This window comes from Callorhinus ursinus, unplaced genomic scaffold (genome assembly GCF_003265705.2).
Source record: "Callorhinus ursinus isolate GAN/ISIS: 27379988/994484 unplaced genomic scaffold, GSC_fseal_2.0 scaffold8, whole genome shotgun sequence".
NCBI classification, from domain to species: Eukaryota; Metazoa; Chordata; class Mammalia; order Carnivora; family Otariidae; genus Callorhinus; species Callorhinus ursinus.
The window spans coordinates 59,190,743-59,202,279 of NW_027397070.1; positions in this window are offsets into that span (position 1 = coordinate 59,190,743).

Below are 11,537 nucleotides of genomic sequence, written 5' to 3' on the forward strand. Positions count from 1 at the left end.
TGGGTGGCTCAGTCAGTTAATGTCCACCTTCAGCTCAGGACATGATCCCAGGGTCCTGGGATCGAGCCCCGCATTAGAAGCCCCGCATGGTGGGGAGTCTGCTTCTCCCTCTCCCCAGCTTGTGCTCTCTCTCAAATAAATAAATAAATAAATAAATAAATAAATAAATAAATAACATCTTTAAAAAAATATTTTAGCCCACTAGGCCAAGATATTAAAATATCTTTAAAATACTGGCATGCCCACTATGGGGGAAACCAGTGGCCTCACCTTTGGCTTGAAGAAGAGCCCATTAGTGCGACTTGTCCAGAGGGATATTTATCAGTATGGATCAAAAACCTTGAAAATGCACATTTTCTTTGCTTTAGCAATTCTACTTTAAGGAAATTATTTATAGGGACTATTACAACAAACATGCACGCTGAAGCAGTCATTATGACTGCAAGGAATTAGAAATAATGTAAATACCCAACCGTAAGATACAGCACAATGCAGCCATTAAAAAGATGTTAACTAAGAATCTCTAAAGATACGTGTACGACGTTCTGCTAAGTTACAATCAGTAGATTACAAAGTAGTGTGTCCAGGACAGTCCAGTTACCGTGTATACCTGAATGTACGTGTTTACATGGGGCTATGTCTGTATGTATATATGACATGTGTGTGTTTGTGTGTGTGTGTATTAGGCTGGAAGTAAATGCCCCAAATGAGCAGCTTTTTCGTGAACAGCATGGTGAGATTATGGATGATTGTTTTTCTTTGAGCTCTTCTGTATTTATCATATTTTCATCAATGAATATGTATTACTTTGGTAATTTGAAATAAAAAATTGTTTTAAAAAGCACCAGCCCATTTGCCACCTGACAGATGGGAAACTGCTCAAGCACAGAGAAAAACAATTGCTTTAAAGTTTTAAAATTAAAATGAATACTTTTTAAAAATCAGATTTGAGTCCATAAAGTGAGCTGCAGACAAGATAATCAAGGTGCCCCTGTGGTTTCAAAACTCATTGTGTAGTTTTAAATAAATATCACTAACTTCAGCTCACTGTTTGCTAAAATGGATGTTTTTTAATGCAAACTCTTCCGATTCCAAATCACGTTGATTCATGCAAACACCTTCACTGTTCAGTCTGCTCTTTCACTGGGCTCCTCTCTGTGATTAGATAGGCCCCATCTGCCCTTTTGCATCAGACCAGCTTACAGGCCATTGCCTAGAAAACTTTAAAATACCTAATAAAATTTGATTAGCTGGAAACCTTAATTAATCAGACATGTGGGGCTTTGGTTTATAGAAGAAAGATCAAGGGAAGAGAAAATAAAATATTAAGGGCTTAAAACCAACAAAAAGCCCAGCTTTGAATGTGTGCTTTGTGCTTTCTCCACTTTTCAAGCTAATCTTAAAATTCGAGGAAAAGAAACCCAAAAGGCAATTAAAAGGAAATTAACATTGCCCATAATCTCCTCACTTTAATTTGGCCATGATTTGTGATTTTGTACACATGCTACCAGTTTTTGATGCACACACAAAACATGCGAATGCACGGGCACACACACATACCCTTCACACACAGTGGGTATTAAGGTGACTACTGGGAATGCTCCCTTCCTCATGGAAGCCTGTAACTGCAGGAACAACATTTGAAGCGTGTTGACAGTTTTTCTTTTCTGGAAGTGGAGACATCATTTCTCCTTTAGAGCAGATTTCTAATGTTTTTAGAAAAAGTCCAAGACTGGGCTCTTTAGTGACATAAATGTAAAGGACTTATCCAGCATACTGAGAGAAAAATGGCAGTATCACACAACCAGGACTGAGGCTGCCCAGTGTGGCATGGTTACTAATGGAAACGGGGAGATTCTGTAGTCTGTGCCTTTGATGAGTTGGAGAAACGATTTTTATCTAAATGACAATTTCGGTGGGACTGTTCGTGTTCCTTACGTTGTGTTATTGTTATATAACTGACTAGCTTTGGGAATTGTGCTGATACCGACTGTTTTTCCTTTTTCTAGGTCAGAGAGGTCAGACCAAACCCTATGTGCCTGAATGCACATGGGATGTGTGTCTGTGGGTGGCGGGTGTGTACGTGTGGGGTGTTTCCCTTAAAGGAAATAGATCCTCTCTCTTTCAGGCATCTGGGGTGCGCATGAGGGTCAGCCCTTGTGCAGGGAGGGGTCCCTTCCTCATTAGGACTCGAGGAGGGCGGGGCTAGGCTGGTGTCTGCTCCTTTGGAACCCTGAGGGTGGCTTCTGGTCTGTGAGCCCAAAGGGATGTAGAGCTCTTAGCTACCAAGGCATTCACTGCACTCGACCCTGGGTTATTCCCCCAAGCATTCTGCAAAGGTTTACTAAACACCTGAGCTTGGGTTTAGGCAGTTGGGACAGCTAAGGAAGGGAGCCTGCTTGGAGCCAGTGGCCAGGAAAGAGAGCTACTTCTCTTTTCCACTGGAGGTGACCCACAGGGCAGTAGAGCACCCCCCGGCAAAGCAACGCTGCAGTGGAAAGAGCAAGCAGGTTGGAGTTGTGAAACCACCAAGCATTCCCCACACTTCCCCAAATGACCTCGGATGGGAGCTGGAAAAAGGGGTTTCCTGTGATCTTTGGGGCAGAGTCTGGAATCATAATTTGGATATAAAAGAAAATGTAAACTTATTTTGTGCTCCAGCTGGGAAGTGGGTGGCACGTACTAATAACATGCATATTCTGATTTCCTTTAAAAAGGGAAATATAATACATTGTGTTTTATAATCTGATTGCTTCACTTAAGAATACGTTATGAAAAGTCTCCCATACCATTAAATATTTTTACACAACATTTTAAACATGGCCGCCACATAGCCGAAATGCCTGGATGTACTGTGATTTATTTCCAGTGTCTTTATTATCAGCAATACTGTGCTGAGCATCTTTACTGCTAAATCTCTAGATACATTCATGACTATCTTTTTAGACTAAAATCCTTGAAGTAAAATTTCTAGATCAAAGGGTATGGACTTTTGACATTTTGCCATGTCCCTGACCAACGGTTGTATTTCCACTCGCAGCCCCGAGTCCTTAGCAATACTGGAAATTATTGCCCTTCAAACCAAAAACATTTGTGAGTTTTGATGGCAAAATAAAAAGGGCATCTCTTGGCGGTGGTGTACCCCTGCCCAGATGTCCGCAATCAGGTGGCGCGTCGGTGGTGAGTTTTAAAACAATAGTGAAATGTACTAGAGTTGGTCTGCTTTTTATCGGCACCACGTGTCAGCAATACTAACCACTATTGGTGATAAGTACCCCTCAAAGACAGTTTTTTGGTCTAATTTCTACACAACAGGCAGTTTTTGTTAAGTTTTAATAAGATAGATGTATCTTAAAATTAGTGCATTTTTATTACATATCCTTTAATATAAATAGTTTTCTACATGGGAGTTAATTCAGAGAACCCCCAGTTATGGGGTCACCTCCAGTTTGGGAAACAGATGGAGCAGGTCAGGTTCCTTTCAAGGTTCACTTCCTGATGGCTTGAAGTCATCCAAGTTTTCTTGTTCAAAAGTGATGGAGAATTTCAAGATGGCGGCAATAGCCCAATAAACCAAGCTTGGAGTCCCTCTGAACATGGGGTCCATGCGGCTGCACAGGTCACACATGCATGAAGCTGGCCCTGGTTCTGAGTATCCAGTATGCTGGGAACGGCATCATGTCCAGGTTGGTTCCTTTCCTTGATTACAGGTGAGGCTGCCAGATGTGCTGCCCCTCTCCCCTAACCTTCAGAGAAGAGCTGCTCCGATGCCCTTCAGATTCTCCATCACCCCCCACAGAAGACATCAGCTCCACCCTCCCATGCCCAGCTGCAACCCAAGTGCTGGGACAACCGTACACCTTCAGTCCCCCAGAAAAGTCGATTTTCCAGAAGGGCACACTCCCAGATCTTTTTGAAACAAATCATTGTTTTACCAAACGGATAGTTCTTACTCTAGTGGAGCTCTGGAAAATCTGTTGCGTAGTTGTTTCCTTATCTGCAGTCTCTTTGGGCCTGAGATTTACGCCGAATCTGTGCTGGGTAAAGAGAGGTCAAATGTGGCCTACTCACTTCCCAGTGCACCTTCACAGGAAAACACCAGGGATGGTTGGACGCCACAGAACTGCGACTGCTTGAAGATAAAGTGACGATGGTGAAGGTTGGAGATTTTTATCCAAGAGTACATTGGGTTCCATGTCCCATGGAGGGAAACAGAGGAAAAAGTACAGTCCAGACCTCGGGCTGAGCGGCCCGCTCACCCAGTACGAGGGGCAGCCCACCTCCAGGCAAACAGAGACTCATGGGAGAACAGATGAATGGGGTGGGTGGGGGTGTGTGACCTCTGTGCTGTCCCCACCAGATGGAGAGCCTGTGAGGGTGACTGCCCTTGGCCTTCATACCCGTGTCTGTAAGAGGAGCATCTATAAAACGCTCCAAGCTTCATGGGTCGCTCGTGGGAAATAACTAAGAAGAACCCACTTGTGATTCTTAAAGTGCATTCGACACAAACTGAAACCATACAAAGGAATATGCTTCTAGGGTTTTCTTGTGAAAGGCCAGGAGTAAATGACCCACAGCCTTTGCAAAGAGGCCACCAGAGTATTTCTGAGACAAGAGTCTTGTTTTCATTCATGTACATAAAGGGAATGACTCCTTGAAGCCAAGAATCCCTGATGTGCTGGATCAATGGCGGCTAACGTGCCCATTTGGAGCTGGTAAGAAGTTAAACAGGGATTTCAGAAGATTTGTAATTGTAATTTAAGATAAGCCAGGGATGCAAATGAAGCTGACATTTAATTCCAAGTGGCTGACTGTGTATTGTGGTCTCAGGGTCCCACCAGCACCACACACAGGCAGACTCCTGGCGCACCCCTGCCCCGCACAGTGCCTCGAGGATGGAGCCCCTCACAGATCTGTATGCCAACCTGGCCCTATCCTGGGTCACAGGTGACAGACACTCTACCATTCAGACATCGGTCTGGCCCCAAGCCCAGAGCACTTCTGTTATTTGGGTGAATAGGCTTCTGCCACCATGGACTGGGGGCTAATTTCTGGAACACCTGCTCCAAGCTGAGAAACAGCTTTCCAGTGGAAGTCCTTCCAGATAGCTGAAGGCCATCAGATGTAGGGACACTTTCTCAGTGAAGCTCATCTCTTGGCTTTGTGGGACTAAATCTGAACCACACCACCAACTACCCTGACACCTTGGCAAGTTACAGTCTTAAACTTCACATTCCGTGTCTTTAAAATGGGTGTAACCAGAATATCTACTTCAACACCTAGCACGGAGTAAGTGTTTAATAATTATTAGAAGAAAAATAAGCATTTGTTTTTCCCTTAAAACTGAGACAGAGAAACTGAACTATATACTTAAAAATGGTTTCAGTGGTAAATTTTATGTTAGGTACATGTTACCACAATAAAAAAAAAATTTTAAATTACAAAACTTATGGGAGCTTATGCGTTCAGCTATGACAGAGGAACGGGATTGGACTTACCCTCCTGTCTTAACTAAAACCCTGAACAAAACATACGAAACAACACTTTTGAGGTGTCAGCCAGCGATGCAGGAAGTGATCCCCAAGGGAAGAGAAATGAACAAAGGGAAAGACTTTTCAGGTAGAGCACAGGGAAGGAAGCCCCCGCAGAGCCTGATGGTCTTCCTGAATTGTGAAGACAGAGTTGAGAATTCAAGCAGGCCACGGTAGCTAGAATTCACAGCGCAGAGTATCTGTGAGAAGAGAGTTGTAGAGCAAGGAGGAAGTTACGAAGGTAGACAAACTGAAGATCTGACCTTGACTGACCACTGATGAGTGCATGCATGTAAAGAAATTACCCGGAAAAATAACCAACAAAAAGAGCAGGCTGAGCAATCCAGGGGGGCTCACCCAGGGCCAGGAGTGGTTCATGTTCCCACCAGCCAAGATGGGGGAAATGTTGTAATATGCAGGGCATAGAGAAAATCCTCAGAAAGTGTTGTTTCAGCAATGGGAAAAAATTAGCCCTAGGTTAAGGAGGCTCTGAACCCACCTAACAAAGCTTAAAAGCAAGCCTCAAAAGGATTAAAGTAATTTAACTATATCCCAGAACAAAGTTCAAGAATATGTAAAGGGAAACAAAAATATCCAGCACCCATCTGGAGCACCCATTACAGCATCTGGCATCCAACTTAAAAATTACCAGGTGTGCAAAGAGGCAGAAAAAAATCCAAAATGAGGTGAAAAATCAGTCAATAGAAACAGACCCAGACATGACATCGATGTTGTAATTAGTAGACAAGGACATTAAGACAGTTGTTTTAACTGTTTCTGTATATGTAAGGCAGGGAAAAACATGAGCATGTTAAGGAGAGACACAGAAGCTCTAAAAACAGACCCAAAAAGAACTGAACTACTAGAGATGAAAAATACAACGTCTGGGGGTGCCTGGGTGACGCAGCTGCTTAAGTGTCTGACTCGGTTTTGGCTCAGTTAGTGATCTCAGGGTCGTGAGAATGAGCCCCACAGCAGACTCCATGCTCAGGGCAAAGTCGGCTGAAGATTCTCTCTCCCTCTCCCTCTGCCCCTACCTCCTGTGCACTCTCTCTCTCTCTAAAATAAAATAAATCTTTTTTAAAGAAAATACAACATCTAAAATAAAAATACATTGTGTGATGGCAACAACAGATTAAACCTGGCAGAGTGAAATATTAATGAAATTGAAGGTTGTGCAGTAGGAGCCATCCAAAATGAAACAGAAAAATAACTGGGGAAAATAAAATAAGCAGAGCACCAGTGAGCTGTGGAATGACTTCAAGCAGCCTAATATATGTGTAACTGGAGTCCCTCGAGGAGCGTGGGGAGGAACAGAAAAAAACATTTGGAGAGATGATGGCTGAGATTTTTCCAGATTTAAAGAAAATTGTAAACTCATGGATCCAAGAAGCTCAGTGAATCCCAAGCCCAAGAAACATGAAGAAAACAACACCAAGGCAAATGATAATTGAATTGCTTAAAGCCAGTGATAAAGAGAACATCTGAAAGTAGGCAGAGGAAAAAAGGGTACACCGCATACCGAGCCCCAAAAAGAACAGTGGCAACAGATTTCTCACCAGAAATAATGTGAGCCAGGAGACAGTCGAGACACATCTTTAAAATAGTGGGGGGAAAAAAAAACAACCCCATGTACCTAGTATTCTATACCCAGCAGAAATGTCTTTCAGTAAATGAAAGCCAACATGCTAAAGCAGAAAGAATTCATCCCCAGCAGACTGGTACAACAAGAAACATCAAAGGAATTCCTTTGGGCAGAAGAAAAGTGATACTAGATGGAAATATGCATTTATAGAAAGGAATGACACGCATCAAAAATGGTATCCGTGACAGTGAATATAAAAGGCTTTCTTCTTACTTTTAAAATATCTTTAAAAATTAAAGCAGAGAGGGTGCCTGGGTGGCTTGGCCGGTTAAGCATCCCACTCTGGATTTTGGCTCAGGTCATGATCTCAGGGTCGTGAGATCAAGCCCCGAGTCAGGCTCCGCACTCAGCAGGGAGTCTGCTTGAGATTCTCCCTCTCCCTCCACCCCTCCCCCTGCTCAAAAGCTCTCTCTCTCTAGATACATAAATGAAATCTTAAAAAAAAAGTTAAAGCGGGGCTCTCCTTCTCCTGCTTTTTAAATTGTCCGTTTTCTGGAGGGCGGCACTCACATGCCTGGGACTCCTGCTGCTCTGGCCTCCAGCATGTGGCTGAGGCTGGTTATTTGCCTCTTCAGGCCTCAGTTTCCCTCACTTGTCACATAGGGGATACTGCGCCCCAGCCTGTTTTACAGGGTGATTGTGAAGATGAATAAGCTAATAAATAACAAACCCTTTGTAAAATTAAAGCAACCTAGCAACATGACTGGTCTTGTTTTAGGTCTGCAGCCCCTTCCAAGAAAGCAGCTACTCATGGCAAGTCAGCCCCGCTGACGCCAAGGCTGAAGGCTACATCTGCCGCAGCAGGCTCTGTGTCTCCTCCCTCCTTCAGTGGAGAAGCCTCCTCCATCCTTTGGGCTAGGCGCGATCGCTTAGGAACACACCTTCTCTCGCAATACACTCCCTCATTCTGCTCAAGCCCACCCAGTAGGCCTGCCCATCCAACTCCGAGGAGCAACAGGGCCCCCGTGGCTCTGGCTAGCTTTGCCCGGTAAAGGAGTTAGGTTCATGGAACAATACCGTCTCCTGTCTGGGCATGAAACAAGGACGTGAGCCTCCTTCCGAGTGGCAAGAGGCCCAGTCTCTCTGCCTGTTGACTCTTCCTGTTTGCTCAGGCCAAGGTGGCCCTGGGGTGACCCATGCAGGGAGGCTGCACCAGTGGGCAGAGAGCCCGGCCCAAGTTTGAGGTTTAAGAATGATGAGTCGTCCTGGGGTCATGCCCTGGGCTGGGAGAGGTGCCCAACCCCAGCAGATTGTTCCGAGTTGCTGTCCCTTCTACTTTTGCTCCCACAGACCTTTGCCGAGCACCCACCACATACCAGATTCATTGCCAGATGGTTTCTACACACTCCTTAATTTCTTCTTCCCAACAGCCTGGTGAGGTCGGTATCGGCATGCCCATTTCACAGATAAGGAAACTGAGGTTCAGTTAGTTGATGGCACAGCTGAGTCCAAGCCCTTTGCTCCCAGAAGAAGAAGAGCAGCCATAGCCAACGTTTATTGGAAGGGCGACCGTGTGCCAGCCACTGTGCCAACTCTTCGCGGGAGCCACCTCATTTAATCTTCAGACTAATTCTAAGAACTAAATACCGCTTTCCTCGCATGTCATTTTGCCCAGCATTGCACAGCTTAGAAGGGCTGGGCTGGGCTGGGCTTCGCAGCAGATCCATTATTTCATCCCAAAGAGGCCATGAGTCCTAGGTTGGTTCCCCCAGGAGCAGATCTGGAGACAACATAGTGTATTTGGCAGGGGATCCCAGAAAGCAGTGGGGGAGGGCAGGGGGAGCAAGACACGAAAGGGTAGGAAGTCTATACAAGTATGGTGTGGAGCAGCTTACTACTACTATGGGCCACCAGAACTTCATCCCTCTGGGGGCCCTTGGGAAGCAGCACAGGACGGTGCTTCTCAAATTTTAACTCACACACCAAACTCCTGGGACCCTGTTAAAATGCAGATTCTGATGCACCAGGTCGGGGTGGGACCCAAGACTCTGCCCCGCTAACAAGCTACCAACGATTTCCCTGCTGCGGACCCGGGGACCGCACTTTGAGTAGCAAGAGTATGTATAGCACACAACTTACAATTGCCCTAGCAGGAGGCAGGGTGCTGCACCCCTACAGTCCTGTTAGCAGGGGCTGGAGCATGCACGCTAAGAGGGCCTGCGGGGGCACCAACAGCTTCACTACACCATCGGGGTGTCCTGATCCCACCGCCCTCCCTGCCCAGGGCTCCATCTGTGGGAGGGAAGCCTGCGTGTGCCCATGTTAGGTGCTAAGAGCACCTGAGCGAGCCTGGGAGAGCCACGCCTCCGCAGGGGCCCCAGGCAATGTCCAGAGAACACCACCGGGCTGCTCCTAAATCCAGTCCAGACCCCAGACCCCCCACTTCCTCAGCCACTCTTGGGCTCTAAAACTGGGGCGCAGCTTCAAAAGACCCTTCACGGATGAGCAGGGGTTTGGCAGCGTCATGGCCAAGCTCTTACTGGGTCCTACCTCTGTCTTTAGCCTGGCCTGGTGGACACAGCGGCTCCTCCCACAGCTCAGGGCTCCTGAAGAGGGTGGCAGAACACCTTCCGGGCATGAGACCTGCCCACTGGTCGGGGTGCAGCCACAGGCTCTTGGCAGTGCCTAGAGCAGGAGGGAGAGTTTGGGAGAGTTTCCCGAGGTGCGGGGACTGGGACAGCAGAACTGGCCAGTCATGTAGCCCTGGGCGGAGGGTGGACCGAGAGGCCGGAGCTGCATGGAAGCTTCTAAGGCGCTGGTGACAAGGCAGCGGGGGTGGGGATGGAGTCCCCCTCACCGCGTCCTCGTTCTGAGAGGATGACTTGGCTGCTTTTCTTTAGATGGTCCTGGCAAGCTCTGGGTTCAAGCCTCATCTCTGCCACTTAAGAGCTGTGAGGTCCTGGGCGGGTTCCCTAAGCTTTTCGGTCTCGACGTCTTCATCTGTAAAATGGGGCTAACAGTCCCCCTCTCACAACGTGGTGAGGCAAGGCCCCTAGCCCAGGGCCTGGTGTGTGGTAGGTGTGCCATAAACATGAGCTGAGAATGTTCCTTCTCCTTCCCGCGTCGTTCACTTTTCAACTTGGACACAGAATTCTTTAGTAAAAATGGAGTGAATCCCCAGATTGCTAGCCTAATAAAGCCTGGGAGTTCTGCTCTGATAATAGGTCAATATTCGCAAAAGCAGGACGTGTTTGTGGTGGAAAAGCTCCAGCAGGAAGAAAGCAGGATGCCTGGTAGCGCTGTGGTGGGAGGTGGGGGCCCAGGAGGGAGCCTGCGCCCCCTAGAGCCTAGGCTTCGAGGGAAAGGGAGAGGGGCCGGGACGGAGGCAGACTCCAGTCTGTCCATCTGCGGGGCCTCTGCGTGACCCGAGAGGTGCAGTGAGAGCAGGAGGAAAGGCAGCTGAGCACCCTCCTTGTGCCAGAGCCAAGCTGCCTCACCCCAGCCTGGGCAGCTGGGTCAGGAGCCCCGAACCTGCGCTCAAATCCTAGCTCCCCCACTTGCATCTGCCTTGTCTTGGGCAAGTCACTGAGAGTCTCTCTGCCTCCGTTTCCTCGTCTATAAAGTAGGGAGAGTAGAAGAAGTTGCCTCACACACTCGTGTACACAAAGTGCTTGCTGCAGGCCCGGTATACAGTCAGCGCTCAATAAACGGAAGCTCTGCTCATGCTGCCTGACGGGCTTCAACACCCCGTGTCAGCAGCTCTTCTTCTTCTCTCTCTCTCTTTTTTTTAAGATTCAGTTATTTATTTGAGAGAGAGAGAGAGAGTATGGGAGCTGGGGGAGGGGCAGAGGGAGAGGGAGAAGCAGGCTCCCCTCATGGGGCTCCATCCCAGGACCCCAGGATCATGACCTGAGCCAAAACCCAGAGTCGGTGGCTTAATCGACTGAGCTACCCAGGCGCCCTGGTAGCTCTTCTGTCTCAAATCCTTTGCCAAAAAGAGCCTCATATCCCCGGGTGAGGGAGAGTCCAGAAAACAAAAAGTGTCATTGCTTTGCACCCTTCACCCCAGGACCTGCGTGTGGATTGCCGGGAGCGGGGGTGGGGTGGGGTGGGCAGGTGGGGGGGTGGCCCTTGTGCCCATGTTGGCTCGCTGAGGGCCCCTCCAATGGCAGGGACACGACGCAGAAGAAGGGAGAGTCCTGTGGACGGAGTCGGGTCCTTCAGTGACCCCTGCCCCCCCTTTGCCCCACTGTGGAATCCCACAGAAGAGGGAGGGAAACGCCGGTACCCCAGGACCGCCCTGCGCAAGGAGGATGCTCAGCTGCCTTTCCTCCTGCTGTCACTGCACCTCTCGGGTCACGCAGAGGCCCCGCAGATGGACAGCCTGGAGTCTGCCTCCGTCCCGGCCCCTCTCCCTTTCC